Source organism: Pseudophryne corroboree, chromosome 10, assembly GCF_028390025.1.
Source record: "Pseudophryne corroboree isolate aPseCor3 chromosome 10, aPseCor3.hap2, whole genome shotgun sequence".
In the NCBI taxonomy this organism is placed as follows: Eukaryota; Metazoa; Chordata; class Amphibia; order Anura; family Myobatrachidae; genus Pseudophryne; species Pseudophryne corroboree.
In genome coordinates, this window is record NC_086453.1 from 166,811,111 (window position 1) to 166,835,286 (window position 24,176).

General features: G+C 42.4%; 1 protein-coding gene and 3 pseudogenes across 1 annotated transcript in view; all 4 read right to left on the bottom strand.

Annotated features, from left to right (window-relative positions):
- Window positions 1-24,176, bottom strand: part of MFRP (membrane frizzled-related protein) — a 211,523-nt gene that overhangs the window by 103,474 nt on the left and 83,873 nt on the right. The window lies entirely within an intron of this gene.
- On the bottom strand, window positions 6,881-6,999 carry LOC134968257 (5S ribosomal RNA; annotated as a pseudogene).
- LOC134968258 (5S ribosomal RNA) lies at window positions 13,768-13,886 on the bottom strand (annotated as a pseudogene).
- Window positions 20,655-20,773, bottom strand: LOC134968259 (5S ribosomal RNA; annotated as a pseudogene).

Below are 24,176 nucleotides of genomic sequence, written 5' to 3' on the forward strand. Positions count from 1 at the left end.
ACTCCGGTCACTAGGGACAGGGATGGACTGGCTCACAGGGAAACAGGGGGAACCCCCGGTAGGCCCCACTGCCTGTGCCCCCCTTCCTTCTCTAGGGATCAGGTTCCAGATTCACTTTATACATTATACATAGTACTCTGCGTTGCTTCACCTTCCTGACCTCCCATCAGACACTGCGGCCTTCCGGGAGGTCAGCCGATGGCGCATGAGCAAGAAGGACCACTGGATGACTTCAAGACCGCATAAGAGCACCGCTGGAGAAGAGAGCATCGCTGTAGCTGGGGACACCGCATCGCTTCATCGGAAAGGTGAGAATACATGAATTGCTAATTATAACAGCTATAAATCGCATCAAATCGATAAGTATCAATTAATTTTTTATTTTCTTTATGAATAGACCCCCAGAACTATGCACTCAGTAATAGTCAAATCTCTGTGGTGGCTGGCCACACCCACACTGGAACCTGGCCACACTCTTAAGCATGGGACCGTACCACGACATTCCACAGTGGGCCCTTCATGCCTCAGTCCGACACTGACGGGGGACCTTTATGCAATCCAAAACCCGTGAGATTCTGACAGCAGGAGGATGACGTTTGACCTCATTTTGGAAACTGAGTCAGGCGGTAAAATCCGCCTCGGATTGCAATGTTTGGATTGGTCCGGTTTTGATACAAAGGATACTGTACCTGAAATATTGACACTCAATAGTTACTACTGGTATTTATTACACTGCTGGTTCGGAGTGCTATCCTAGTTTGAATATATACCTAGCACCTAGCAGCAGCCTGTCGGGATGCTGTGTCATATGCGTGTGCGCAAAAGACATGGGGAGTGCGGCTGAACCTGCCCAACGCAGAGTTCAGAGTTGCCAAGGCGCTGAAGAGGCGTAACGAGTGAGTGATTTCCAGTGAGGATGAGAGGAGAAAACTACAGGGAGCTCAGAGAAAGGCAGGAGAGGATAGTACATCCCACCCATTATTAGAAAGTGGAAACATTTAGGAACAACAGTCACTCAGTCACAAAGCGGAAGATTACGTAAAATCACGAGTGGGGTCAATTAATGCTAAGGAGCATAGTACATAAAAGTCGTCAATGCTTTGCTGATTCCATAACTGAAGAGTCCGGAACTTCCACTGACATTAATGTTAGCACTAAAACTGTGCAGCAGGAGCGACTGTGCGGCATGGGATGGAGTGGTGTAAAGCATAAGATGGACTGTGAAGCATTGAGAACGTGTTCTGTGGAGTGATGAATCATGCTTCTCTGTTTGGAAGCCAGATGGGTCAGTCTGGGTTACCTGCCTGACTGCATTATGCCAACTGTGATGTTTGGTGGAGGAGTGATAATGGTATGGGGCAGCTTTTCAGGGTTTGGGCTAGGCCCCTTATCTCCAGTGAAGGACGATCTTATGCTTCAGCATACCAAGACATTTTCAACAATACTATGCTTCCAACTTTGTGGCAACAGTTTGGGGAAAACCCTTTTCTGTTCCAACACTGGGGGTCATTCCGAGTTGTTCGCTAGCAGATTTCAGCCGCAGCGATCAGGCAAAAATTCTGCACTTCTGCACATGCGTATGTAGCACAATGCGCACGCACGTCATACTATTACAACGAACGATGTAGCTTCACACAAGGACTAGGAAGAGGGCATTTCTGGGTGTCAACTGACCGTTGTCAGGGAGTGTTTGAAAAAACGCAGGCGTGCCAGGAAAAACGCAGGCGTGGCTGGGCGAACGCAGGGCATGTTTGTGATATCAAAACAGGAACTGAATAGTCTGAAGTGATCGCAAGCTCTGAGTAGGTCTGGAGCTACTCTGAAACTGCACAAAATTATTTTGTAGCCGCTCTGCTTTTCTTTCGTTCGCACTTCTGCTAAGCTAAAATACACTAACAGTGGGAGGCGGCATAGCGTTTGCACGGCTGCTAAAAACTGCTAGTGAGCGAACAACTTGGAATGACCCCCATTGTTACATAGTTACATAGTTGTTGAGGTTGAAAAAAGACAAATGTCTATTGTGTTCAACCTGTATAATAAAAAATATATAGATTTTTGTTTTATCTTAATTAAATGCTGTATCCTTGGATATTTTTTCCCGCTAGGAATTTAAATTTATTGATTCCACCATTACTATCTTCTCTGGCAAAGAATTCCAAATCTTTACTGTTCTTACTGTGAAGAACCCTTTTCTCCGTTGTGTATGGAATTTGTTTTCTTCTAACCTCAGGGGGTGTCCTCGTGTCCTATGTAGTGTTTTTTTTATAAAAAAATAGTTTGATAAATCCTTGTATTGTCCCTTGATGTATTTAAAAATATTAATAATGTCTCCTCTCAGTCACCTCTTTTCCAGTGTAAACAAATCTAACCTTTTACGTCTTTCCTCATAATCCAGTGCCTCTAACCCCTTAACCAGTTTGGTGGGTCGCCTCGAACGTTTTTGAGTTCCAAGATATCTTTTTTATAGTGAGGTTCCCAGAACTGTACACAATATTACAGGTGTGGCCGCACCATTGATTTATACAGTAGCAGGATTACACTCTCATCCCTTCCCCGTTTAATGCATGTTAACAGCTTGCTTTTGTTGCTGCATTTTGACATTGCATACTGCTACCAAGTTTATTGTCGATGAGCACTTCCAAATCTTTTTAAACTATTGTTATCCCTACATTTTCCCCATTTAGTTTATAGGTTGCCTGATTGTTCTTAGCCCCAAAGTGCATAACTTTATGTTTGTCTGTATTTATCCATTTATCCGTCCAGACCTCAAGTCTAGATGTCATTCGGTAGAGACTCAACATCCTTGTCTGAATTACTCTATATACTGTAGCTTAGTATCATCTGCGAAAATTGACACTATGCTTTCCAGTCCCTCTCCTAGGTCATTAATGAATATGTTAAATAACAATGGTCCGAGTACTGAACCCAGTGGTATTCCACTGAGCACTGAAGCCCATTCAGAGTACATCCCATTATCCCCACTCGCTGTTCCCTATTGAACAGCTAATTAGTCACCCAAGTACAAAAAGTGTCCCCTACCCCAAGATCACTTAATTTAAGAATTAGCCTCTTATGTGGAACTTTGTCAAAGGCCTTAGCAAAGGCCAAAAAGATCACATCCACTGCATGACCCTGATCAATATTATCGCTCACTTTCTCGTAGATGCTTATTAAGTTAATTTGACAGGATCTGTCCTTCACAAAACCATGCTGATTCCTAGTAATAACCTTGGAGGTATCCAAGTACTCAAGAATGCTGTCCTTTAATATACCTTCTAGTAATTTCCCCACTATAGATGTCAAACTCACCAGTCTGTAGTTAGCGGGGTGAGTTTTAATACCCTTTTTAAATATTGGGACTACCTCTGCTATATGCCAGTCTTTTGGTATCATTCCTGATCTAATTGACTCTATGAAAATCAAATATAGGGATCTCGATATCTCTACATTAAGTTCCATAAGAACCCTGGGGTGGAGTCTATCTGGCCCAGGAGATATTTATCTTAATTTTACTTAGTATCTCCCTCTTTGCTTATGTTATGCTCTACTCTCGTCAACCTGTCCTCATTTGTGAGTACTGATTAAATGAATTTATTAATTAAATCTGCTTTATAACTATCATCATTAATCAAGACATCAAACTCGCCCTTTAAAGGCCCAATATTCTCCCTTTTTAACCTTTTACCATTTATGTACTGAAATAACTTTTTGAGATTTGTTTTTCTCTCCTTTGTGATTTGATTTTCGTTTTCTATTTTAGCTGATCTGATTTAATTTTTGCATTTTTTGCTACATTCCTTGTAGAACTGGAATGATTCCACCATTCCGTCAGACTTAAATGCTTTGAAAGCCGCCTTTTTTTATCCATTTTTTCCTTGACCCTCTTATTAAGCCACATTGGTTTGAATTTCCTACTCCTGTTTTTGTTGACTTTGGGAATATACAGATGAGTGTACTTACTGAGCGTAGTTGTAAAAACATCCCACATTTCAGCAGTATTCTTTCATACAATTTCCCAATTGATGTCCCTCATTGCTTGTTTTAGCAATATGAAATAAGCTTTCTTAAAGTTAAAAGTTTTAGTTAGACCCTTATATTATTGTTTTTGGAAGCTGATATTGAATGTGATCATATTGTAATTGCTATTTTCTAGGGTCTCGCCTACTTTAGTATTTGATATTATTCCTCATTGTTAGTTAGTACTAGGCCCAGTATAGCTCTATGCCTAGTTGGTTCCCCGATTACCTGGGACAAGTAGTGATCATTTAGCATGTTTAAGAACCTATTACCCCTAGTTGTATTTACTGTTTCAGTGTTCCAGTTTATGTCTGGGTAATTAAAGTCTCCAACAATAATGACGTCCCCCATACCTGCAGATTTTTCGATTTGCTGCCAGAGTAGCAATTCCTCAGACACACTAATATCTGGCGGTTTATAGCATGTCCCTATTAGAAGTTTTTTTTGTATATTTACCCCCACTTGAAATCTCAACCCACAATGACTCCACGTTGTCTCCAGTCCCTTTGTAAATGACTTCCTTTAAATACGGTTTTAAGAAAGGTTTAACATATAGACAAACACCCCCTCCCTTTTTATTAATTATATCTCTCCTGAAGAGGGTGTATCCATCCATGTTTGCCGCCTAGTCATGTGAATCGTCCCACCATGTCTCTGTAATGCCTATTATATCATATTGATCATTAAGTGCAATTGTTTCTAATTCCCCCGTTTTACTTGTTATGCTTCTTGCATTTGTAATCATACACTTAAGTTTGGTAATTCCCTGATCTGTAAGTTTTGTTGTGGATAACGTTTCCTTAAAAATCTGAGTTTCCCTTAAATTACCATCGCTGACTATTTTTCTCCTTCCCCCCTCTCCACCCTCATTATACTTTATACATCCCATTTTTCTTTGCTCTCTAGTTATCCCACTAATCTTTCTAATCCCTCCCCTGAGGCACCTAGTTTAAAATCTTCTGCAACCTTCTAACTATCCTTCTCACCCCCAGTACCTCTGCCTCCTACTCATTCAGGTACAATCCATGGCAACAAAAAGATGGCGCCTGACTGAGAAGTCTGCACTGTGTTCTAAGGCACTCATTCCGAGTTGTTCGCTCGCTAGCAGCTTTTAGCAGTCATGCAAATGCTAAGCCGCTGCCCCCCGGGAGTGTATTGTAGCTTAACAGAAGTGCGAACGAAAGGATCGCAGCACGGCTACAAAAAAAGATTGTGTAGTTTCAGAGTAGCTCCAGACCTACTCCTACCTTGCGATCACTTCAGACTATTTAGTTCCTGTTTTGACATCACAAACATGCCCTGCGTTTGGCCAACCACGCCCGCGTTTTCCCAGGCATGCCTGCATTTGTATCTGTCACGCCTGTGTTTTTACACACACTCCCCGAAAACGGTCAGTTACCTCCCAGAAACACCTACTTCCTGTCAATCACTCAGTGCGACTGAAAAGTGCCGCTAGACCTTGTGTAAAACTACATTGGCTTTTGTGAAAGTACGTGGCACGTGCGCATCACACCGCATATGCATGCGCAGAAGTGCCGATTTTCAGCCTGATCGCTGCGCAGTGAACAACGGCAGCTAGCAATCAACTCGGAATGACCCCATAAGAACGCCAACCACTCTTTACTGCACCAGTCCCTGAGCCACACATTTACCTCCCTAATCTCCCTCTGCCTCCCTGGACTAGCGCGTGGCACAGGTAATATTTCAGAGAATATTACCTTAGATGTCCTTGCCTTTAATTTTTGGTCTCGGTCCCTATAATCTTTCTTAAGGACATTCCATCTACCACTAACTTTGTCGTTGGTGCTAATGTGCACCAAGACTGCCGGGTCATTCCTGGCCCCTCCCAACAATCTTTCTACCTGGTCCGCAATGTGCCGTACCCGAGCACCCGGGAGATAACAGACTGTATGGCGTTCACGGTCCCGGTAGCAGATTGCCCTGTATGTTCTCCAGATAATAGAATCCCCAGTGCCCAATGCAAGGACTATAAAGACATGGTTTAATGAGTTTGGTGTGGAAGAACTAGACTGGCCATCATAGAGACTTGACCTCAAACCAATCAAGCACCTTTGGGATGAATTGGAAGGGAAACAGCAAGCCAGCACTTCTCATCCAACATCATTGCCTGACCTCATAAATGTTCTACAGAATGAATTGCCAGAAATTCCCACAGAAAATCTTGTGGAAAGCCTGTTATATTACATAGGGAAAAAGGGTTTTTGATCCTGCACCGACTTAGATTCTAACTACATGATTAATCCAAAGTTAGCCAGAAGTGGACGATATGTATGGAAATTCCCATTTGTCCTTGTGGCGGTGCGCCCAGAGTCAAAAAAACAATTGTATATGCACAAAAAGAGAAAGTATGACTCTTGTTTGGGCGCACTCTTATCTAACAATCAAATATAAGTTGTTGGGTAATATGCCCAACTATGGTAAGGTGGTCTTTTATACTTGCTCTCTAGGATACATAAAAATTCATCCGGACATATAGGCCAAATACAATTGTGAATGGATCCAATGGAAAGTGGCTGCTTCAAATTTAAGGAATGTTCTGATCTTGATTATGCCTGGATAACCGCATATAGGAAGATAGCCACATATTATGCTACTTCCGTCTGCCAAAGATCAGTACAAACAATGTTTGTATTAATGAACCCTGGTTGGGTTAGCTATATTGGTGGGAAAATCCACACATAGAAAAATGATTCTATTAGTCGGCCAATGAACACATGGAGAAAAGATCCTATTGGTCGGCCAATGACACAGACGGCCGTAACGATTGGAAGTTCAGAGAATAGTAGGAATGAGTGTAAGTGGTGATACTGCTGTTGGTGTTAAGTCTATAGGGAAGATAGTCCTCCTACTTCACTGGGTATTCCCTAGAAGTCGCCCATCTAGGTACTGACCCAGCCCACCTCCGTTTAGCTTCCAAGATCGGACGAGATTGGGCGTGAACGCAGGGGTATGGTTGTAGGAAGGCTACAGCACCAATGAGAGTGCACCGAAATGGAGGGATGGAGTCCTCCAAAAGAGTGATGGGGACTGGGTGAGGAGGGGAGATAGCAGCTATTTAGATAGGTGTGAATCTGCTGTCCACGTTAGACTGAAGAGGCGTGTTCCCTGCGGGGGCACGCTCCCCAGAATCGTGGATGAGAGTTCACAGAAGGAAGCCAAGTTGGGAAAGAAAGAGAAAAGCATATATTCTTAGTTAATAAGGTATCACAAAATCAGTTGGAAAAAATAGCAAAATTCGTTACTAAATTGTTTAAGGGTTGTCAGAATATGCTGCTAAGTAGTACGACCTGAGTCAAAAGATCAAAAATGTTATCTAGTCAATTTATCATACAGGCATGTGCCCAAGGGAAACAGGCATGTAACCACAGGGGACATAATTATGATCGGCATAGCTGGGGATACCAGCAGAAGTTAGTTAAATAGATGCTTGCAAAGATACATAAGTATACTGCTAAAGTATGAGAGTTGAAAAAATGAAAAAATGAGGGGTCAAATGTCACACAATCCAGCATCTGCTATTAGAAATAAATATACTGCTAAAGCATTAGAATTGAGAGAGTGGGGGATCAAAAATGTCACCCAATCCAAATACAACCAGGCAAGTGCCCTAGAGAAACTACTAAAGCCTGAAATCTGAAATAATAAAGGATCACATATCACCCAATCCAATATTAAGCAGGCATATGCCAAGGAGAAATGTAATCAGCGGATAGCAGCAAAAAGTTAGTTGAATAAATGCTTATAAAGATACATAAGTATACTGCAAACGCATAACACATGAAAAAATGAAAAAATGAGGGATCAAATGTCACCCAATCCAGCATCTGCTTTCAAAAATATATAAGTATACTGCTAAGGCATAAAGGTCTGGAAAAATGAGGGATCAAATGTCAATCAATCTGACAATAACCAGGCATATGCCCCAAAATTATATAAGTATACTGCTAAGGCATAAAGGTCTGGAAAAATGAGGGATCAAATGTCAATCAATCTGACAATAACCAGGCATATGCCCTAAAGAAAATGCTAACGCTTGAAATCTGAAATAATAACGGATCAAATATCACCCAATCCAATGTCAGGCAGGCATGTGCCCAGGAGGAAAACGCGTTTCACCCATTCATGGGCTTGTTCACTTCCTTTCTGAGCTGCTCTTCCAGGTATTCTGTCAGAGTATTTAAGTGCGCCTGCAAATTGCTGTACACCTGTGGCTAATAATGAGGGTATGGTTGTATTAACTTCTAGTCCAATCGGAGGCCAGTAAGGGACGCATCACAGGGGCGGACTTAAGAGAAGGGCGGAAGTTTTACATGCTATTACCGCCCTATTGTGTTAAAAAATCGTAAGGGGAATGGAAAGATAATCATATCCCTATTAGCTGTGTAGAAGCTAATTAGAGTTAGCGAAAGTTGCTGAGGTGGAAGCTGAGTGCTTACGTGATTGCTCAGGGCGACATAGTTAGATCGCGCTATGCTGGCGGAAGTTTCAGTCTGGGCTTCCGCCGCGTGTTGTTATCCCTGGTTGCTAGGATACCCGCGTCACCATACGGCATGACGTAGGTATAGTTGTGCTGGCGGAGATTGAATACCAAGCTTCCGTCCGTCTGGAACTCAGTGTTGGTGGGTTGCTATGATACCCACGTATCCAGCGTGAAGTCCCTCGTCAAGTAAAAGTTAATGGGTTACTAGGAAAACCACGTCTTCTAAGTGTGGTGACCATTATTGTATTAGGAATCAGAAATAAGAAATTGTAAAATAAAAAAAGGGTACAAAAGTACAGAAGTACACTAACAGGTTCAATTAGAGATGTATTAAAACATGCACTGTTTGGAGAGGAAAAGGGGTGTTGGGAAATGAATGAGAAACCCGGGATTGACTGAGAGAATAAAGAGTAAAAGTTAGTGTGACAGTGAGGTACAGACTTGGTGGAAAATGATTGTCTGAAAAGGGGAAATTGTATAGGTGAAAAAAAGGGGGGTTTGAGAATGCTGCCCTAATGGCATGCAAATTAGGGTTGAAATGTGACCCAATGGAATGGGTAAACTGTGATGAGTGGTGCAAACTGTTGAATGTGTCTGGCAGCACGGGGATGTGTGTGAAGGAACAGGAGCAAGGCAGGGATAGAAGTGATGTAGGTTGTGTTGTCAAACGTTGGTTGGGCAGAGATTGTATTTATAGCCAGGAAGGCTTGAGTGGGGACAGTACATGGGTGAAAGAAAAAAGTGTACATTAAGTATAGGACATGCGTGTTGTGAAAACCGTGCACAGGTGATAACAGTAGAATCAGTTGTGTTATCAGTGGTGTGAGTAGTGACGACAAAGAAGAGGAAAAGAGAGGAAAACACAAGAGAGACTTGTGTGGAAACAAGGTTAATGAGTGTAGGCAGAAGGATAAATGGTGGGGTGCCTGTGAGATACAAGCAAGTGATACTATGCTTAATATGGATAATGATTGGCTGGGTTAGGCCGCTGGTGTTCAAATAGATGGGGAGATTCTAGGTATAAGTAGGTCTCAATGAGAGAGTATTACAGATTAAATTTAAAGGAAAACACTGAAATTAATGTTCTCATTAAGGCCATTAGGTCTGAGTCCATTCAGCCTAAAGGTCCATTCGCTTTCTTTTTTCAAAAGTTCTTTGGTGATGTCTCCACCCCTAATTCCCAGATGGATTTTCTCCAGACCGAAGATCTTAAGGTCCTTCTGACGACCTTTGTGAAAGGTATAAAAATGTCTGGCGACTGTGGTTAGTTGCTTCATCCAGACCAGGTCCATGACGGCATTGCGACAGGTGCCAAGATGTTCTAACGCTCTTTCCTTGAGTTTGCGAGTTGTCATTCCTATATATCTAACGTTGCAATCGCACGTGATGCAGTAGATGAGTGATTGCGTATCGCAATTGAAAAATTGTTTAATCTTTGTGGTTTTACCATATCTGTCTACCACTGAATTGGTTTTCAGAATGTGGGGGCATACTTTACATTTGCCACAGGGGAACGTACCTGTCACTCTGGTGTCTGCTGATATGCTACTAGCCATATAAAATCCGTTATTTGGCTCTGTGTGGGTGTGTTTTTGATAAAGTGACTTCTAACCAGATGGTCCTTTATGTTTCTGGACCTTCGCCGACTCATGTTGATTTTTCGAATCGACGTAAGGTGATAATTCCGTGTCTAATTGTAAAATGGGCAGATGTTTCTCAATTGCCTGTTTCAGGAGTTTCCATTCAGGACAGAAGGTTCCAACGAACCTGATTTTGGTGTCATCATCCTTAGTCTTGAGCTGACGTCGGGAGATCAGAGTATCTCTACTGGTATGAAGTGCTTCTTTTTGTGCCCGTTTGAGAGAGCGCTTACTGTATCCCTTTTCTAGGAGCCGGCTAACCAATGCTTGACTATTCATCTTATATACCCCCACCTCCGAGCAATTGCGCCTCAATCTCAAAAATTCCCCCTTAGGAATGTTTTCAATAGTCGGGGGGAAATGTGCGCTGGTTTGGAGGAGGATACTGTTTGTGGCAGTTTCTTTTCGGTAGAGTTCTGTAGCTAGTGTGCCGTCGGAAGACTTATAGATCCGTAGATCCAAAAAGGCAACCATATCTTTACTGATTGTATGTGTTAGTTTTATGTTTAAGTTGTTATTGTTGAGATGATGAATGAATGATAGTAACAGTTCCTCTGTGCCATCCCAGATGATAAAAATATCATCTATATACCTGAGCGATATTAATACATGCTCAGTATAGATGTCATTCTGTTCATCAAAGACGTGAGTTTGTTCCCACCTTCCCAAGAATAAGTTGGCGTACGTAGGTGCGCAGGCTGCGCCCATCGCGGTACCCCTCACTTGTAAGTAAAAACGATCCTGGAAGGTGAAATGATTCTTTTCTAATACAAATTTCAACAGATTAAATAGTAAGGAGTTGAAATCGTCATCCTTGCTGGAATCCAAGAAGTATTTCACTGCCTCGAGGCCCATCTGGTGGTCGATACTCGTATACAGCGCCTCTACGTCCAACGTAGCCAGTAGAAAGTGGTCCTCAAAATTAATATCTCGTATCTTGCGGAGCAAGTCAGATGTATCTTGTAGATAGGATGGCAGCTGTAATACGTGCTCTCGAAGGTGCAAGTCCAGGAAACAACTGGGTTGTTCCAGCAACCCTCCATTACCAGACATAATTGGTCTGCCTGGTGGTCTTTGAATGTTCTTGTGGATCTTAGGGAGGAGGTAGAAGGTGGGTATCCTAGGATTTGTGACTGAAAGGTATTTGTGCTCCTGTTTTGTAATTGTGCCTGTGGAGACTGCTTCGTCGATCAGCTGGGAATATTCTCTCAAAAATTGTGGGATCGGATTGTGGGAGAGTTTCCTATAACAGGTTGTCTGATTTAATTGGCGGAGTGCCTCAATGGTGTACATGTCTATTGGCCACAGAACGATGTTCCCACCCTTATCGGACGGCTTTATGACCACATCCTTCCAGGTATGTAGTTCCTTGAGTGCTTGTCTTTCCTCCTTCTTCAGATTGTCCGGTAATGCATGTCGCCTATTCAGATTTCTCATGTGGATGTTATCAAATTCCCTGGCAACCAGATTCAGGAATACTCGTACTTCAGGACTATTATCATCTGAAGGGAAGAAATTGGATTTGCTTTTACACATTGGGCGTCGGTCAGTTGTAGAGTCTGTGTTAGATTCGGAGTACAGTTCTTCCAGGATGCTAAGCGTGTTCCTGTCTTCCTCCGTTGTTAGGAGTTCTGGGACGTCATCTTTTTGTTGGCTCCTTTTTGCAAAAATTTTTTTCAGAAGGAGTTTATGACCGAATAGTCTTAGATCTTTTTCCCACAAAAATCTGTCGAAAGACTTGGAGGGGGAGAAGGAGAGGCCTTTGCTGAGAACATTGGATTGTGCTAGTGAGAATTCTACGAGATAGGTTAATTATTGTTAAATGTTGAGGTGGGGACGGGTCTACCGTGCCTTCCGTCTCTGGCGTTCCGGGTACCTCGATGTTCGTGGCATATCCCATCGGGGGTCTCGTCCCGTGTCTCTTCTTCCCCCCTCGTCTCGTCTTTCTTGAGGTTTGTATCTTCCTCTTGGTTTCTGTCCTCTTTCTAAAAAATGACGTTGAGGGGAGCCTTCTCTGCTAGAATTAGGGGTGAATCGTGCCGTATCGTGTGTCTCACTAGGAGAGTCCTCACTGTTGGATGATTTGAATTCAGAGAACGTATAGTCCTCTTGTTGTCTTCTCCCTCTACTCCTAGGGGGCTGTAAATTCCACCTGAAAATATCTCCTTGAGAGAAATCTCTTCTGTCTCTCTGCAACTTGTTTCGTTTCCTGTCAATTATGGTTTTTTTGTAAGTATCCAGATCCTTTTTGTATTTTTCAAAGGTGGTCTGGAAAGATACGTCTTTCTCCCAATTCTCTAAATCTTTTCCCAACTCCTCTATTTCTTTCTCAACCTGATCTAACATCAAGGTATCATGTTTAACAAAAATATGTAATAAGTCATTGGAACATTTCAGTAAAGCTGATTCCCATTCGCTCTTAAGGTTTTCTGTGGCGAGAGGAAAGGAGGGGAAAATCTTGGGTCTAAGACCCCTAGGTACGATCTTATGCTTGATGTAATTATCTAACGTGGTAATGTCCCAGGTTAGGTGGATACGTCTCTGAAGGGTTCTTTGTAATTTGGAGAGAGATGTTCTCCAGTCTGTCGACGTAGTCTCAATATTGGGGGTTTCGGAAAGTAGATCTTCCAATTGTCCTAAGTTTCTCCGTTTAGACAGCTCATTTTTAAGAGAGAAGGAGGACATGATGGGTAATTCAGTTTTACCAGAGTACTGGTGACCAGTCGCAAGTAGTTAATATGTCAGTTTTTCTGACTTGAGAGCATGAGCTATTATTAATACAAGAAAGGCCGTTACCAGATTGAAGCATATAGATCGAAAACAAGACAAAAAGACACAAAGAAATTGTAATAACAAAGGATCTAGGGCGATAAGGATATCTGCCCGGAAGGATAATAGCGTAGTCGTGCAGAGGATCAGAAGCTGAGCTTAGCTCAGCGTAGTTATATTACATAGGGAAAAGGGGTTTTTGATCCTGCACTGACTTAGATTCTAACTACATGATTAATCCAAAGTTAGCCAGAAGTGGACGATATGTATGGAAATTCCCATTTGTCCTTGTGGCGGTGCACCCAGAGTCAAAAAAACAATTGTATATGCACAAAAAGAGAAAGTATGACTCTTGTTTGGGCGCACTCTTATCTAACAATCAAATATAAGTTGTTGGGTAATATGCCCAACTATGGTAAGGTGGTCTTTTATACTTGCTCTCTAGGATACATAAAAATTCATCCGGACATATAGGCCAAATACAATTGTGAATGGATCCAATGGAAAGTGGCTGCTTCAAATTTAAGGAATGTTCTGATCTTGATTATGCCTGGATAACCGCATTTCGGAAGATAGCCACATATTATGCTACTTCCGTCTGCCAAAGATCAGTACAAACAATGTTTGTATTAATGAACCCTGGTTGGGTTAGCTATATTGGTGGGAAAATCCACACATAGAAAAATGATTCTATTAGTCGGCCAATGAACACATGGAGAAAAGATCCTATTGGTCGGCCAATGACACAGACGGCCGTAACGATTGGAAGTTCAGAGAATAGTAGGAATGAGTGTAAGTGGTGATACTGCTGTTGGTGTTAAGTCTATAGGGAAGATAGTCCTCCTACTTCACTGGGTATTCCCTAGAAGTCGCCCATCTAGGTACTGACCCAGCCCACCTCCGTTTAGCTTCCAAGATCGGACGAGATTGGGCGTGAACGCAGGGGTATGGTTGTAGGAAGGCTACAGCACCAATGAGAGTGCACCGAAATGGAGGGATGGAGTCCTCCAAAAGAGTGATGGGGACTGGGTGAGGAGGGGAGATAGCAGCTATTTAGATAGGTGTGAATCTGCTGTCCACGTTAGACTGAAGAGGCGTGTTCCCTGCGGGGGCACGCTCCCCAGAATCGTGGATGAGAGTTCACAGAAGGAAGCCAAGTTGGGAAAGAAAGAGAAAAGCATATATTCTTAGTTAATAAGGTATCACAAAATCAGTTGGAAAAAATAGCAAAATTCGTTACTAAATTGTTTAAGGGTTGTCAGAATATGCTGCTAAGTAGTACGACCTGAGTCAAAAGATCAAAAATGTTATCTAGTCAATTTATCATACAGGCATGTGCCCAAGGGAAACAGGCATGTAACCACAGGGGACATAATTATGATCGGCATAGCTGGGGATACCAGCAGAAGTTAGTTAACTAGATGCTTGCAAAGATACATAAGTATACTGCTAAAGTATGAGAGTTGAAAAAATGAAAAAATGAGGGGTCAAATGTCACACAATCCAGCATCTGCTATTAGAAATAAATATCCTGCTAAAGCATTAGAATTGAGAGAGTGGGGGATCAAAAATGTCACCCAATCCAAATACAACCAGGCAAGTGCCCTAGAGAAACTACTAAAGCCTGAAATCTGAAATAATAAAGGATCACATATCACCCAATCCAATATTAAGCAGGCATATGCCAAGGAGAAATGTAATCAGCGGATAGCAGCAAAAAGTTAGTTGAATAAATGCTTATAAAGATACATAAGTATACTGCAAACGCATAACACATGAAAAAATGAAAAAATGAGGGATCAAATGTCACCCAATCCAGCATCTGCTTTCAAAAATATATAAGTATACTGCTAAGGCATAAAGGTCTGGAAAAATGAGGGATCAAATGTCAATCAATCTGACAATAACCAGGCATATGCCCCAAAATTATATAAGTATACTGCTAAGGCATAAAGGTCTGGAAAAATGAGGGATCAAATGTCAATCAATCTGACAATAACCAGGCATATGCCCTAAAGAAAATGCTAACGCTTGAAATCTGAAATAATAACGGATCAAATATCACCCAATCCAATGTCAGGCAGGCATGTGCCCAGGAGGAAAACGCGTTTCACCCATTCATGGGCTTGTTCACTTCCTTTCTGAGCTGCTCTTCCAGGTATTCTGTCAGAGTATTTAAGTGCGCCTGCAAATTGCTGTACACCTGTGGCTAATAATGAGGGTATGGTTGTATTAACTTCTAGTCCAATCGGAGGCCAGTAAGGGACGCATCACAGGGGCGGACTTAAGGGAAGGGCGGAAGTTTTACATGCTATTACCGCCCTATTGTGTTAAAAAATCGTAAGGGGAATGGAAAGATAATCATATCCCTATTAGCTGTGTAGAAGCTAATTAGAGTTAGCGAAAGTTGCTGAGGTGGAAGCTGAGTGCTTACGTGATTGCTCAGGGCGACATAGTTAGATCGCGCTATGCTGGCGGAAGTTTCAGTCTGGGCTTCCGCCGCGTGTTGTTATCCCTGGTTGCTAGGATACCCGCGTCAACATACGGCATGACGTAGGTATAGTTGTGCTGGCGGAGATTGAATACCAAGCTTCCGTCCGTCTGGAACTCAGTGTTGGTGGGTTGCTATGATACCCACGTATCCAGCGTGAAGTCCCTCGTCAAGTAAAAGTTAATGGGTTACTAGGAAAACCACGTCTTCTAAGTGTGGTGACCATTATTGTATTAGGAATCAGAAATAAGAAATTGTAAAATAAAAAAAGGGTACAAAAGTACAGAAGTACACTAACAGGTTCAATTAGAGATGTATTAAAACATGCACTGTTTGGAGAGGAAAAGGGGTGTTGGGAAATGAATGAGAAACCCGGGATTGACTGAGAGAATAAAGAGTAAAAGTTAGTGTGACAGTGAGGTACAGACTTGGTGGAAAATGATTGTCTGAAAAGGGGAAATTGTATAGGTGAAAAAAAGGGGGGTTTGAGAATGCTGCCCTAATGGCATGCAAATTAGGGTTGAAATGTGACCCAATGGAATGGGTAAACTGTGATGAGTGGTGCAAACTGTTGAATGTGTCTGGCAGCACGGGGATGTGTGTGAAGGAACAGGAGCAAGGCAGGGATAGAAGTGATGTAGGTTGTGTTGTCAAACGTTGGTTGGGCAGAGATTGTATTTATAGCCAGGAAGGCTTGAGTGGGGACAGTACATGGGTGAAAGAAAAAAGTGTACATTAAGTATAGGACATGCGTGTTGTGAAAACCGTGCACAGGTGATAACAGTAGAATCAGTTGTGTTATCAGTGGTGTGAGTAGTGACGACAAAGAAGAGGAAAAGAGAGGAAAACACAAGAGAGACTTGTGTGGAAACAAGGTTAATGAGTGTAGGCAGAAGGATAAATGGTGGGGTGCCAGTGAGATACAAGCAAGTGATACTATGCTTAATATGGATAATGATTGGCTGGGTTAGGCCGCTGGTGTTCAAATAGATGGGGAGATTCTAGGTATAAGTAGGTCTCAATGAGAGAGTATTACAGATTAAATTTAAAGGAAAACACTGAAATTAATGTTCTCATTAAGGCCATTAGGTCTGAGTCCATTCAGCCTAAAGGTCCATTCGCTTTCTTTTTTCAAAAGTTCTTTGGTGATGTCTCCACCCCTAATTCCCAGATGGATTTTCTCCAGACCGAAGATCTTAAGGTCCTTCTGACGACCTTTGTGAAAGGTATAAAAATGTCTGGCGACTGTGGTTAGTTGCTTCATCCAGACCAGGTCCATGACGGCATTGCGACAGGTGCCAAGATGTTCTAACGCTCTTTCCTTGAGTTTGCGAGTTGTCATTCCTATATATCTAACGTTGCAATCGCACGTGATGCAGTAGATGAGTGATTGCGTATCGCAATTGAAAAATTGTTTAATCTTTGTGGTTTTACCATATCTGTCTACCACTGAATTGGTTTTCAGAATGTGGGGGCATACTTTACATTTGCCACAGGGGAACGTACCTGTCACTCTGGTGTCTGCTGATATGCTACTAGCCATATAAAATCCGTTATTTGGCTCTGTGTGGGTGTGTTTTTGATAAAGTGACTTCTAACCAGATGGTCCTTTATGTTTCTGGACCTTCGCCGACTCATGTTGATTTTTCGAATCGACGTAAGGTGATAATTCCGTGTCTAATTGTAAAATGGGCAGATGTTTCTCAATTGCCTGTTTCAGGAGTTTCCATTCAGGACAGAAGGTTCCAACGAACCTGATTTTGGTGTCATCATCCTTAGTCTTGAGCTGACGTCGGGAGATCAGAGTATCTCTACTGGTATGAAGTGCTTCTTTTTGTGCCCGTTTGAGAGAGCGCTTACTGTATCCCTTTTCTAGGAGCCGGCTAACCAATGCTTGACTATTCATCTTATATACCCCCACCTCCGAGCAATTGCGCCTCAATCTCAAAAATTCCCCCTTAGGAATGTTTTCAATAGTCGGGGGGAAATGTGCGCTGGTTTGGAGGAGGATACTGTTTGTGGCAGTTTCTTTTCGGTAGAGTTCTGTAGCTAGTGTGCCGTCGGAAGACTTATAGATCCGTAGATCCAAAAAGGCAACCATATCTTTACTGATTGTATGTGTTAGTTTTATGTTTAAGTTGTTATTGTTGAGATGATGAATGAATGATAGTAACAGTTCCTCTGTGCCATCCCAGATGATAAAAATATCATCTATATACCTGAGCGATATTAATACATGCTCAGTATAGATGTCATTCTGTTCATCAAAGACGTGAGTTTGTTCCCACCTTCCCAAGAATAAGTTGGCGTACGTAGGTGCGCAGGCTGCGCCCATCGCGGTACCCCTCACTTGTAAGTAAAAACGATCCTGGAAGGTGAAATGATTCTTTTCTAATACAAATTTCAACAGATTAAATAGTAAGGAGTTGAAATCGTCATCCTTGCTGGAATCCAAGAAGTATTTCACTGCCTCGAGGCCCATCTGGTGGTCGATACTCGTATACAGCGCCTCTACGTCCAACGTAGCCAGTAGAAAGTGGTCCTCAAAATTAATATCTCGTATCTTGCGGAGCAAGTCAGATGTATCTTGTAGATAGGATGGCAGCTGTAATACGTGCTCTCGAAAGTGCAAGTCCAGGAAACAACTGGGTTGTTCCAGCAACCCTCCATTACCAGACATAATTGGTCTGCCTGGTGGTCTTTGAATGTTCTTGTGGATCTTAGGGAGGAGGTAGAAGGTGGGTATCCTAGGATTTGTGACTGAAAGGTATTTGTGCTCCTGTTTTGTAATTGTGCCTGTGGAGACTGCTTCGTCGATCAGCTGGGAATATTCTCTCAAAAATTGTGGGATCGGATTGTGGGAGAGTTTCCTATAACAGGTTGTCTGATTTAATTGGCGGAGTGCCTCAATGGTGTACATGTCTATTGGCCACAGAACGATGTTCCCACCCTTATCGGACGGCTTTATGACCACATCCTTCCAGGTATGTAGTTCCTTGAGTGCTTGTCTTTCCTCCTTCTTCAGATTGTCCGGTAATGCATGTCGCCTATTCAGATTTCTCATGTGGATGTTATCAAATTCCCTGGCAACCAGATTCAGGAATACTCGTACTTCAGGACTATTATCATCTGAAGGGAAGAAATTGGATTTGCTTTTACACATTGGGCGTCGGTCAGTTGTAGAGTCTGTGTTAGATTCGGAGTACAGTTCTTCCAGGATGCTAAGCGTGTTCCTGTCTTCCTCCGTTGTTAGGAGTTCTGGGACGTCATCTTTTTGTTGGCTCCTTTTTGCAAAAAAATTTTTCAGAAGGAGTTTATGACCGAATAGTCTTAGGTCTTTTTCCCACAAAAATCTGTCGAAAGACTTGGAGGGGGAGAAGGAGAGGCCTTTGCTGAGAACATTGGATTGTGCTAGTGAGAATTCTACGAGATAGGTTAATTATTGTTAAATGTTGAGGTGGGGACGGGTCTACTGTGCCTTCCGTCTCTGGCGTTCCGGGTACCTCGATGTTCGTGGCATATCCCATCGGGGGTCTCGTCCCGTGTCTCTTCTTCCCCCCTCGTCTCGTCTTTCTTGAGGTTTGTATCTTCCTCTTGGTTTCTGTCCTCTTTCTAAAAAATGACGTTGAGGGGAGCCTTCTCTGCTAGAATTAGGGGTGAATCGTGCCGTATCGTGTGTCTCACTAGGAGAGTCCTCACTGTTGGATGATTTGAATTCAGAGAACGTATAGTCCTCTTGTTGTCTTCTCCCTCTACTCCTAGGGGGCTGTAAATTCCACCTGAAAATATCTCCTTGAGAGAAATCTCTTCTGTCTCTCTGCAACTTGTTTCGTTTCCTGTCAATTATGGTTTTTTCGTAAGTATCCAGATCCTTTTTGTATTTTTCAAAGGTGGTCTGGAAAGATACGTCTTTCTCCCAATTCTCTAAATCTTTTCCCAACTCCTCTATTTCTTTCTCAACCTGATCTAACATCAAGGTATCATGTTTAACAAAAATATGTAATAAGTCATTGGAACATTTCAGTAAAGCTGATTCCCATTCGCTCTTAAGGTTTTCTGTGGCGAGAGGAAAGGAGGGGAAAATCTTGGGTCTAAGACCCCTAGGTACGATCTTATGCTTGATGTAATTATCTAACGTGGTAATGTCCCAGGTTAGGTGGATACGTCTCTGAAGGGTTCTTTGTAATTTGGAGAGAGATGTTCTCCAGTCTGTCGACGTAGTCTCAATATTGGGGGTTTCGGAAAGTAGATCTTCCAATTGTCCTAAGTTTCTCCGTTTAGACAGCTCATTTTTAAGAGAGAAGGAGGACATGATGGGTAATTCAGTTTTACCAGAGTACAGGTGACCTGTCGCAAGTAGTTAATATGTCAGTTTTTCTGACTTGAGAGCATGAGCTATTATTAATACAAGAAAGGCCGTTACCAGATTGAAGCATATAGATCGAAAACAAGACAAAAAGACACAAAGAAATTGTAATAACAAAGGATCTAGGGCGATAAGGATATCTGCCCGGAAGGATAATAGCGTAGTCGTGCAGAGGATCAGAAGCTGAGCTTAGCTCAGCGTAGTTATATTACATAGGGAAAAAGGGTTTTTGATCCTGCACTGACTTAGATTCTAACTACATGATTAATCCAAAGTTAGCCAGAAGTGGACGATATGTATGGAAATTCCCATTTGTCCTTGTGGCGGTGCGCCCAGAGTCAAAAAAACAATTGTATATGCACAAAAAGAGAAAGTATGACTCTTGTTTGGGCGCACTCTTATCTAACAATCAAATATAAGTTGTTGGGTAATATGCCCAACTATGGTAAGGTGGTCTTTTATACTTGCTCTCTAGGATACATAAAAATTCATCCGGACATATAGGCCAAATACAATTGTGAATGGATCCAATGGAAAGTGGCTGCTTCAAATTTAAGGAATGTTCTGATCTTGATTATGCCTGGATAACCGCATATAGGAAGATAGCCACATATTATGCTACTTCCGTCTGCCAAAGATCAGTACAAACAATGTTTGTATTAATGAACCATGGTTGGGTTAGCTATATTGGTGGGAAAATCCACACATAGAAAAATGATTCTATTAGTCGGCCAATGAACACATGGAGAAAAGATCCTATTGGTCGGCCAATGACACAGACGGCCGTAACGATTGGAAGTTCAGAGAATAGTAGGAATGAGTGTAAGTGGTGATACTGCTGTTGGTGTTAAGTCTATAGGGAAGATAGTCCTCCTACTTCACTGGGTATTCCCTAGAAGTCGCCCATCTAGGTACTGACCCAGCCCACCTCCGTTTAGCTTCCAAGATCGGACGAGATTGGGCGTGAACGCAGGGGTATGGTTGTAGGAAGGCTACAGCACCAATGAGAGTGCACCGAAATGGAGGGATGGAGTCCTCCAAAAGAGTGATGGGGACTGGGTGAGGAGGGGAGATAGCAGCTATTTAGATAGGTGTGAATCTGCTGTCCACGTTAGACTGAAGAGGCGTGTTCCCTGCGGGGGCACGCTCCCCAGAATCGTGGATGAGAGTTCACAGAAGGAAGCCAAGTTGGGAAAGAAAGAGAAAAGCATATATTCTTAGTTAATAAGGTATCACAAAATCAGTTGGAAAAAATAGCAAAATTCGTTACTAAATTGTTTAAGGGTTGTCAGAATATGCTGCTAAGTAGTACGACCTGAGTCAAAAGATCAAAAATGTTATCTAGTCAATTTATCATACAGGCATGTGCCCAAGGGAAACAGGCATGTAACCACAGGGGACATAATTATGATCGGCATAGCTGGGGATACCAGCAGAAGTTAGTTAAATAGATGCTTGCAAAGATACATAAGTATACTGCTAAAGTATGAGAGTTGAAAAAATGAAAAAATGAGGGGTCAAATGTCACGCAATCCAGCATCTGCTATTAGAAATAAATATACTGCTAAAGCATTAGAATTGAGAGAGTGGGGGATCAAAAATGTCACCCAATCCAAATACAACCAGGCAAGTGCCCTAGAGAAACTACTAAAGCCTGAAATCTGAAATAATAAAGGATCACATATCACCCAATCCAATATTAAGCAGGCATATGCCAAGGAGAAATGTAATCAGCGCCTGCAAATTGCTGTACACCTGTGGCTAATAATGAGGGCATGGTTGTATTAACTTCTAGTCCAATCGGAGGCCAGTAAGGGACGCATCACAGGGGCGGACTTAAGGGAAGGGCGGAAGTTTTACATGCTATTACCGCCCTATTGTGTTAAAAAATCGTAAGGGGAATGGAAAGATAATCATATCCCTATTAGCTGTGTAGAAGCTAATTAGAGTTAGCGAAAGTTGCTGAGGTGGAAGCTGAGTGCTTACGTGATTGCTCAGGGCGACATAGTTAGATCGCGCTATGCTGGCGGAAGTTTCAGTCTGGGCTTCCGCCGCGTGTTGTTATCCCTGGTTGCTAGGATACCCGCGTCACCATACGGCATGACGTAGGTATAGTTGTGCTGGCGGAGATTGAATACCAAGCTTCCGTCCGTCTGGAACTCAGTGTTGGTGGGTTGCTATGATACCCACGTATCCAGCGTGAAGTCCCTCGTCAAGTAAAAGTTAATGGGTTACTAGGAAAACCACGTCTTCTAAGTGTGGTGACCATTATTGTATTAGGAATCAGAAATAAGAAATTGTAAAATAAAAAAAGGGTACAAAAGTACAGAAGTACACTAACAGGTTCAATAGAGATGTATTAAAACATGCACTGTTTGGAGAGGAAAAGGGGTGTTGGGAAATGAATGAGAAACCCGGGATTGACTGAGAGAATAAAGAGTAAAAGTTAGTGTGACAGTGAGGTACAGACTTGGTGGAAAATGATTGTCTGAAAAGGGGAAATTGTATAGGTGAAAAAAAGGGGGGTTTGAGAATGCTGCCCTAATGGCATGCAAATTAGGGTTGAAATGTGACCCAATGGAATGGGTAAACTGTGATGAGTGGTGCAAACTGTTGAATGTGTCTGGCAGCACGGGGATGTGTGTGAAGGAACAGGAGCAAGGCAGGGATAGAAGTGATGTAGGTTGTGTTGTCAAACGTTGGATGGGCAGAGATTGTATTTATAGCCAGGAAGGCTTGAGTGGGGACAGTACATGGGTGAAAGAAAAAAGTGTACATTAAGTATAGGACATGCGTGTTGTGAAAACCGTGCACAGGTGATAACAGTAGAATCAGTTGTGTTATCAGTGGTGTGAGTAGTGACGACAAAGAAGAGGAAAAGAGAGGAAAACACAAGAGAGACTTGTGTGGAAACAAGGTTAATGAGTGTAGGCAGAAGGATAAATGGTGGGGTGCCTGTGAGATACAAGCAAGTGATACTATGCTTAATATGGATAATGATTGGCTGGGTTAGGCCGCTGGTGTTCAAATAGATGGGGAGATTCTAGGTATAAGTAGGTCTCAATGAGAGAGTATTACAGATTAAATTTAAAGGAAAACACTGAAATTAATGTTCTCATTAAGGCCATTAGGTCTGAGTCCATTCAGCCTAAAGGTCCATTCGCTTTCTTTTTTCAAAAGTTCTTTGGTGATGTCTCCACCCCTAATTCCCAGATGGATTTTCTCCAGACCGAAGATCTTAAGGTCCTTCTGACGACCTTTGTGAAAGGTATAAAAATGTCTGGCGACTGTGGTTAGTTGCTTCATCCGGACCAGGTCCATGACGGCATTGCGACAGGTGCCAAGATGTTCTAACGCTCTTTCCTTGAGTTTGCGAGTTGTCATTCCTATATATCTAACGTTGCAATCGCACGTGATGCAGTAGATGAGTGATTGCGTATCGCAATTGAAAAATTGTTTAATCTTTGTGGTTTTACCATATCTGTCTACCACTGAATTGGTTTTCAGAATGTGGGGGCATACTTTACATTTGCCACAGGGGAACGTACCTGTCACTCTGGTGTCTGCTGATATGCTACTAGCCATATAAAATCCGTTATTTGGCTCTGTGTGGGTGTGTTTTTGATAAAGTGACTTCTAACCAGATGGTCCTTTATGTTTCTGGACCTTCGCCGACTCATGTTGATTTTTCGAATCGACGTAAGGTGATAATTCCGTGTCTAATTGTAAAATGGGCAGATGTTTCTCAATTGCCTGTTTCAGGAGTTTCCATTCAGGACAGAAGGTTCCAACGAACCTGATTTTGGTGTCATCATCCTTAGTCTTGAGCTGACGTCGGGAGATCAGAGTATCTCTACTGGTATGAAGTGCTTCTTTTTGTGCCCGTTTGAGAGAGCGCTTACTGTATCCCTTTTCTAGGAGCCGGCTAACCAATGCTTGACTATTCATCTTATATACCCCCACCTCCGAGCAATTGCGCCTCAATCTCAAAAATTCCCCCCTTAGGAATGTTTTCAATAGTCGGGGGGAAATGTGCGCTGGTTTGGAGGAGGATACTGTTTGTGGCAGTTTCTTTTCGGTAGAGTTCTGTAGCTAGTGTGCCGTCGGAAGACTTATAGATCCGTAGATCCAAAAAGGCAACCATATCTTTACTGATTGTATGTGTTAGTTTTATGTTTAAGTTGTTATTGTTGAGATGATGAATGAATGATAGTAACAGTTCCTCTGTGCCATCCCAGATGATAAAAATATCATCTATATACCTGAGCGATATTAATACATGCTCAGTATAGATGTCATTCTGTTCATCAAAGACGTGAGTTTGTTCCCACCTTCCCAAGAATAAGTTGGCGTACGTAGGTGCGCAGGCTGCGCCCATCGCGGTACCCCTCA